Below are 9,328 nucleotides of genomic sequence, written 5' to 3' on the forward strand. Positions count from 1 at the left end.
GGCCGAGTGGACGCAGTTGGGCAAAGAGCACAAAAAAAAAACAGTTTAAATGTCTGAAGACTACAAATGGAATAGAAGTTTTTCTCTTTTCCAGCAGAGATCTTCAGGGAAATGAACATGTTCAGTTCTAAGGTTACAAAGAATCAGTTATTAACAATAATAATTCATTAAAAAAAAAAATGAATTTGTGCCATTTTGTTAATTGGGATGGATTATTAAAACCTTTTAAATCTCTGCTCTTCACTTCCAAGCTTGGCTTTTCCTGCACCTGAACCTGGCTATCATGCAGTTTTATGTAACCTCACAAAAAGAAGCTGTTCCAGATGAGTGCAGGCCGTCACACAGGAGGTTACCTGTCCGGGTACACCTGCACCTGCAAGGTGTTTGTCACACAGAGGTCAGAAGAGTCATTCCTCCTGCTTTCACACAATAAATCATCCGCTGCTCCCTTTGGACTCTGCAGTCGGTTAGAGGACGACCACATGATGGCGCTCACAGAGAACTGTGTCTGGAAGCCTGACAGGACGCACGCGCAGGGACCTCTTTGGACACGGGTCTCACCCTCACAGAAAAGGCACATGTGCATGCATGCATATGTGTTCATGGAACATTTTCATCTGATCCACATGAGAAGAACACGTGAATCATTAACAGGAACATGTCGATCACATACAGTGTGGTTCAGATCTGTTGACACGTGTTTGTTCCTCACATGAAATTGTTCTTAAACCTTGTGATTTACGTGTGTAGTCTATAAACATAAGAAGCACATGTGGAACACATGGTCCGGGTGTTTTTCTGGAAGGACAGCAGCTGTTTTCTTATTGTTGACATGACAGCACATCCCTAAAGGGAGACATTGAGAGTTTCCTGCTACGTCACGAGCAAGGCAGCAGCTACAGCTGATCATGTTTTTTATGCAACGCTGCAGATACTTGAACAAAAAGCTGCAAGCTGATTAATGTCCGTTATGCATTAATACTCAGTTTGCAGGCATGCTGCATCAGCTATAAGTTACTGGTCACAAAAGAATTTGTAGAAACAGTAGAAAGAATCAGCTTTCTACTGTTGTATTGCTTATTGGATTATTGTGTTTTATGAGTTGCTTGCATGCTCACATGGTCTGTATCAGCATTTTCTCTGCTCCCATACCACCACACTTCTCATTACTGCGAATTATGCAAAGCTCTGCTAAGTCCTGGCCTGTGAGTCCACTTCACCGCCATTTGGCCGTTTGGTTTAACTTACTGGCTAATCTTTGAAGGTCTTCTCTTTCTTATCTCGAGCCAGCAGCTGCCAGCAGCCACTGGTCCTCATTAGCTGCTAAAACACTCTTTATAGTCTCACTCTCCAGGGATTTGAGTGTGATTGGCAGTCTGTTCTGATCACGTTGACCAGATATCCTCCTGTGCCCCAGCATCACTGAACGAAGGAAAAAGTGGAAACATTTTACCCTTTCAGGCCAGCGTATCTCTGTATGCAGAATTATTTAAAATTAATTTATTGTGCTGTTTAATGTTTTAGAGAAACAGATAAAGAGAATAGAAACAGAAGGCGGTGGCTCAGGTGGTAGAACGGGTTGTGATCGGAAGGTCAGAGGGTCAAATCCCACTATTGTTGTGTCCTTGGGTGAGACACTGGGCAATGAGGCCATGGCATGACTTGGCCTCCATGTTTCTGTCAGCTGTGTCTACAGGAGTTCACCACCAGGAGTGGATACTTTGAAAAGTGTGACATAAATCTGATATAAATTAACTATAAATATTGATCGCTGGAACTTTGTCACTTTGTATCAATAACGGGAGTGAAAAACTTTCCCAACTAGTGGTTTAAAATGATCCATACAGTCGGTATTTGAGGGTCAAAGATCTTCTCTTTTTCTGACCCGTCAAACAACAGCCTCTGTTGCCACATGGGATATTTTCACCCTGCTAGAGAGTGCCTAATTTATCCAACCTTGCTTACAAAATGGCCCCAGCAGTAGAACAGAGACATAAAATCCTCTTAGTGCTGCGATTCCATCAGGCCCTCCCTGTGATTCTGTAACTCCACCAGAGCATTACCAGTTGTCATCAGCAGATGGCGCTGTTAACCTTCTGCTAAAATGCGCAGAGCCGTCATGCCTGCAGAGCATACCAGTCCTCACATCCCAGCTGAAACTGGTCTCATAAGAAGCTTCACGGTTGTCGTAATTATCAGTTCATATAAAAGTTTTTTAGGGATAATTTTATTCAGGGTACGTTAACGTGAAGTGAAAACAAAATTCATCACCATTACTGTCACTAAAATAATCTTCAGTTGGATAAATTGATGTGATCATTTCTGTTTTTAGTCAGTAATAAAGTAATAATCTTCACCACTAAACAGTATAAGGAAAGATTGCTAGTGTAGTATTATTCATTCCTAAAGGAAAATGATAAAATATTGGAGAAAAAAAAAAAACCCATTAAATTTGCATTTTAAAATGATTGATTTTTACACTAATATATTTTTATATTCATAATTAGATTTAACTTGATTTTATGCAAAATCTAATCATGTTCTTACAAATCTTTTTTTTTTTTTTTTTACTTGATATCTTTTATTTTTACTTAAATAATAATCTCAAAAGCAGCTTCAGATACTGAAAGAAAAAGGAAAAAACACCGTGAGAAGGTGAAACAAGAGCCACGACTCTGTCTTTCTGCTTGGCAACACTGCACTCACAGACAGACAGACATGCAGCCAGACAGACAGACAGACACACATGCAGACAGACAGACAGATAGACAGACAGACATGCAGCCAGACAGACAGACAGACACACATGCAGACAGACAGATAGACAGACAGACATGCAGACAGACAGATAGACAGACAGACATGCAGACAGACAGATAGACAGACAGACAGATATGCAGACAGACAGATAGACATGCAGACAGACAGATAGACAGACAGAAAGACCTGCATACAGACAGACATGCAGACAGACAGATAGACAGACAGACAGACATGCAGACAGACAGACAGACAGACAGACATGCAGACAGACAGATAGACAGACAGACAGACATGCAGACAGACAGATAGACATGCAGACAGACAGACAGACATGCAGACAGACAGATAGACAGACAGACAGACATGCAGACAGACAGATAGACAGACAGACAGACATGCAGACAGACAGACAGATACATGCAGACAGACATGCATACAGACAGACATGCAGACAGACAGACAGACAGATAGACATGCAGACAGACAGACATGCATACAGACAGACATGCAGACAGACAGACAGACAGACATGCAGACAGACAGATAGACATGCAGACAGACAGATAGACATGCAGACAGACAGATAGACAGACAGATAGACATGCAGACAGACAGATAGACAGACAGATAGACAGACAGACAGACATGCAGACAGACAGATAGACATGCAGACAGACAGATAGACAGACAGAAAGACCTGCATACAGACAGACATGCAGACAGACAGATAGACAGACAGACAGACATGCAGACAGACAGACAGACAGACAGACATGCAGACAGACAGACAGACAGACACACATGCAGACAGACAGACAGATAGACAGACAGACATGCAGCCAGACAGACAGACAGACACACATGCAGACAGACAGATAGACAGACAGACATGCAGACAGACAGATAGACAGACAGACATGCAGACAGACAGATAGACAGACAGACAGATATGCAGACAGACAGATAGACATGCAGACAGACAGATAGACAGACAGAAAGACCTGCATACAGACAGACATGCAGACAGACAGATAGACAGACAGACAGACATGCAGACAGACAGACAGACAGACAGACATGCAGACAGACAGATAGACAGACAGACAGACATGCAGACAGACAGATAGACATGCAGACAGACAGACAGACATGCAGACAGACAGATAGACAGACAGACAGACATGCAGACAGACAGATAGACAGACAGACAGACATGCAGACAGACAGACAGATACATGCAGACAGACATGCATACAGACAGACATGCAGACAGACAGACAGACAGATAGACATGCAGACAGACAGACATGCATACAGACAGACATGCAGACAGACAGACAGACAGACATGCAGACAGACAGATAGACATGCAGACAGACAGATAGACATGCAGACAGACAGATAGACAGACAGATAGACATGCAGACAGACAGATAGACAGACAGATAGACAGACAGACAGACATGCAGACAGACAGATAGACATGCAGACAGACAGATACATGCAGACAGACATGCATACAGACAGACATGCAGACAGACAGACATGCAGACAGACAGACAGACAGACAGACATGCAGACAGATAGACAGACAGACAGACATGCAGACAGACAGATAGACATGCAGACAGACAGATAGACATGCAGACAGACAGACAGATACATGCAGACAGACATGCAGACAGACAGACAGACAGACATGCAGACAGACAGATAGACATGCAGACAGACAGACAGATACATGCAGACAGACATGCATACAGACAGACATGCAGACAGACAGACAGACATGCATACAGACAGACATGCATACAGACAGACAGACAGACATGCAGACAGACAGATAGACAGACAGACAGACATGCAGACAGACAGACAGACATGCAGACAGACAGATAGACATGCAGACAGACAGACAGATAGACATGCAGACAGACATGCATACAGACAGACATGCAGACAGACAGACAGACATGCATACAGACAGACATGCATACAGACAGACAGACAGACAGACAGACATGCAGACAGACAGATAGACATGCAGACAGACAGATAGACATGCAGACAGACAGACAGATACATGCAGACAGACAGACAGATACATGCAGACAGACATGCAGACAGACAGACATGCAGACATGCAGACAGACAGACAGATAGACATGCAGACAGACATGCATACAGACAGACAGACAGACAGATAGACATGCAGACAGACATGCAGACAGACATGCATACAGACAGACATGCAGACAGACAGACAGACAGACATGCATACAGACAGACATGCAGACATGCAGACAGACAGACAGATAGACATGCAGACAGACATGCATACAGACAGACAGACAGACAGATAGACATGCAGACAGACATGCATACAGACAGACATGCAGACAGACAGACAGACAGACAGATAGACATGCAGACAGACATGCATACAGACAGACATGCAGACAGACAGACAGACAGACATGCATACAGACAGACATGCAGACATGCAGACAGACAGACAGATAGACATGCAGACAGACATGCATACAGACAGACATGCAGACAGACAGACAGACAGATAGACATGCAGACAGACATGCATACAGACAGACATGCAGACAGACAGACAGACAGACATGCATACAGACAGACATGCATACAGACAGACAGACAGAAGTGAACAGTCAGGCGTGCTGAGGATTAAATGAGTTACTGTTTAAGAAGTCTGAATATTTCTGGACACGAGGTGTCTGTGCTAATTTGTCCAGTGGACGGATCTACACACACACACACACACACACACACACACACACACACACACACACACACACACACACACACACACACACACACACACACACACACACACACACACACACACACACAGCGATGTGTGAGCATGTGAATTAGATCAGGAAATGACACAAAGTGAGACACCAGCAACATTTCTCCTGATTGAATCGCCTGTTGTGTTGGAAGATTATCTGCTTTGGCTAAGTGGAGGAGAATGAGCAGCAGATGTCGGGGGAATTATCGGGTCACTCTGACACCAACCAGCAGCTTCACTGGGAAGGACAGTTTCACTAAGTGTTTGTGTCAATGCAACCTCCTCAAACTTCTTACTGACATGTTCATTCTTACACACACACACACACACACACACACAGTTTACTTGTGTCCAGGCTGAAAAAACTTTAATACACTTTTAACGGATTTAAAACAGAAGAAACCAAACTTTTAACCTAAGAGGCCATTTTGGTTCCATTAAAACCACATAATTATGAAAAAGCAGTCAAGCAGCATCTTCCATCGAATGCCACATTTTCAGAACTGCTATTAATACGTTACATGGTTCAAACTGGTTCCTTCAACAGGCTAGAACAGCAGCATGGACACCAGTCTCACCCCCTCTTGCTCCTAAAACTAATCCATTCAAACAGAAATTTCTATGAATGTTTAATTATTCACATCTTGTTTTGGGAGAACGACAGGATGAACTGCAGGATTTTCTTCTCTTTGTCTGGTTTTCACCACAATAAAGAAATGATTTGGGTTCGATCATTAAAAAGACTCATTAGAAACTATTAATACCTCTTCTTTCAGGAAGTACGTGGAATTTGATTTAATTCATTGCTGTGATAACATGTGGTGCATGTAAAAAAAATACTCAAACCTCCTGAGAGTCACACATCTGTTGTTGAAGCTGCATCTTTCTTTGTAGGTGCTATAAAAATAAAGAAGTTATAAAAACCCTTGATAAAAAATCTTTCCAAGAGATTGTAGAGAAACATGACCTACACTACACATACACTATCTTATCTAGTATAAGATATTCTGAATGGCTTGGTTGGATTTTTCCTGCTCCCACCTTCTGTAGGACCCACTAGAGTAGCTTCTGCAGGAAGGCAGGCGATGTGTGTTGCTTAAAATTGTCCCACTTTAACAATAAAAACAAAAAAACCCTGAAATGTTTCTGCTTGATGAGATAATTTATATAAAATTCACTTTGCTCCAGTATTTCCAGGTTGCAGCGACATCTGCATGCAATACTTTGTATTTTATGTTCTTACAATAAAATCATCACATTATAATGCCCAACTGTCTTTTTTTTTTTTAACCTCCAGGCTTCTGTAGAAATTGTATATGGTCCTTAATAAATGTACTTTCCTCATCCAACCGGTAGACGCTCACTTGTGAATTTATTACTAAATATTGTTCTGTAAACACCAGCACTTTGCACATTCAGCCGCATCACAGCAACTATAAACCTTTATGTTTCCTCTGATGCCCTTCCATGAGACAAGGCGGCCTGACACGTCAGTGAGACACGTCTCTGAGCTGAGTTTTTATAATGAAGATGGATCATTTTGACAAAGGAAATTGATGCTTCATCATCTTAAAGAAATAAAAGTAATCACTGATGTAACGTCAGCATCTCCAGCTGTGTCTGTGCCACAGCTGGAGGACTCATCGCTCCATCCATCATCCCTTCCAAGCAGAGACACCATGAAATGAGTAAGAACACAACTTAAGCCTAATCACCATGCTGAAGGAAACGCTTCCAACAAATGGGAAAGATGTCCTACATTAAATGTCGCTCGCAGTGTGACTTCATACAGGTGGCAGGCAGATGGGACCCCTCCTGAGACCTGAGCTTGTTAAAGAGTCACAAGGTTTAGGAGGGGAAGGGCTCATATCGGGAACCAGACGGAGCACTCTGACAGTGGTGCCCAGCATGCTGCTCCCCGTCATGGCAAGGTGCCCCTGAGCTGTGAGGATTAATCCAGATCTGGCAGCCACATGTCACACTGAGCCAACACCATGAATGGATTTCAACAACAGCCTGGCTAAATAAAGACTCGTTTATGAGCTCTGAATTAAAGGTGCAGAGTGTCACGATTCTGATTTCTGCCGTTTACCTTAAATGTCTTTTATAAACTTACTAAACAAAGAGGATTAGTTAGAGGAGTCAAGCCAAGTTTAAAGTCTGGAATGGTCACAGATGAAGCCGTGGAGGGTGGAAGGTCACACTTAAAGGGCTGAAAATACAGTTTGAGGAGAGGAGAGGCAGATGGACGGCAGCGCTGCTGTCACAGGATATTAACACTTCCACCTCAGGAGAGGAGTGTGTCACACAGGACAGTGGGAGTAACTAGTGGGGTGAAACCAGGGTGAAAGACAAAAAACCAGGGATTCTGTGAGTGGGTGATGAGGGAAGGAAATCCCCTGCTGCCCTCATGACCTTTTCACTCTGATTGTGAGCTTTTCCGAGCGATTATACCCGACATGCTCAGGTAGAGGCAGAATATGGAGATTCACACCAGGGAGGAGAGGAAAACACTCTGCTTTCTGCTGAAGTGGAAATATTTCTGCATGTAGCTCAAAGAAAGCTGTGTTTGTGCATTCTTGCTGCGGTAATTGAACACACATGATGGAGGCTGGAGAAGGAGACACTGCTGTAAAGCCTCACTCAAGTCTCGTCACATGTCTCCCATCTCTGAGCACGAGTGTGTGTGTGTTTACATCCACTGCAGGCCGATGAGGAGAAAGCTGGTTGCATGTGTGATAACTCGCCATTCGCATTCTTCATTTCCAAATAATTAAATCAGGTTATTTTAGTTTGCTTGCAGAGCAGCTGTAATTTGCAGCAGTTTTGCTCGTAAGGAGGGGTAATTACAGCCTTTAGTCTCCTAAAACAACTCCAACAGCTTCAACACGTGACATCAGCACATCTGGGCTTCCACACAAACCTGCATGTTACAAACATAAGCGTAGCTGCTCATTAAACCCGTTTTAATCCACAGGTACAACGCATGATAACAGCTTTTATATGATGGATGCCAATCAAATCTAGATCATAATGAAGGTTTAGTAATTTAAATTACATCAGACTAAAACAGATCATGTGTTCATTGCATGCTTTTACCTCTGAATCTTTATTTTCATCCTGTCACCTGATTTGTGTTGTTTACCCAGAACTGCCACATACCTCAGAGTTAAAGTCTGAGCTGCACACTGGCTGCTCTGTCAGGCAGCACTGGAGTTATCTCATAAGATTACTTTTTTCTTCCAGGGTAAGATGCAGCTTGATGTGGTCACATGAACAAATGAATCGACATGAAGGGTGGCGGTCTAAGAGCTGCAGAACTGAGCTCCTGGTGGTCTCATTCTGCTAACGTTCAACAGATTAAAAGAAAAAAAAAAAAAAGGAGATTTTAAGGTTTAATCCATTTCCCTGATCGTTCTCCACGCAGACGTAATGAACTCAAATGCTTTTCTTCCACCTGAAAAGTGGAAAAACTACATCTGATAATGTCTGGAAAACAAAAGAGCCTCTTCTTCCAGGCCGTATTCCTGCCATCAGCTGACTTTCTGCAGTGAAGGTACCGAGACCCTCGTGCTTCTGATCTACGATCTGTGCTGAAACTGGAAGCATCCACCCAACCTGAGGATCATCTCCCCGCCAGCCTCCACCTTGAACACGGCACAGCCGGGGAAACATATGGTAACAATCTGTGGCAGCCCTTGCTGCTCTGCCTCCATTTGCTTTTAATTAAACACACGCAGA

Source organism: Telmatherina bonti, assembly GCF_933228915.1.
Source record: "Telmatherina bonti genome assembly, chromosome: 6".
Classification (NCBI taxonomy): Eukaryota; Metazoa; Chordata; class Actinopteri; order Atheriniformes; family Telmatherinidae; genus Telmatherina; species Telmatherina bonti.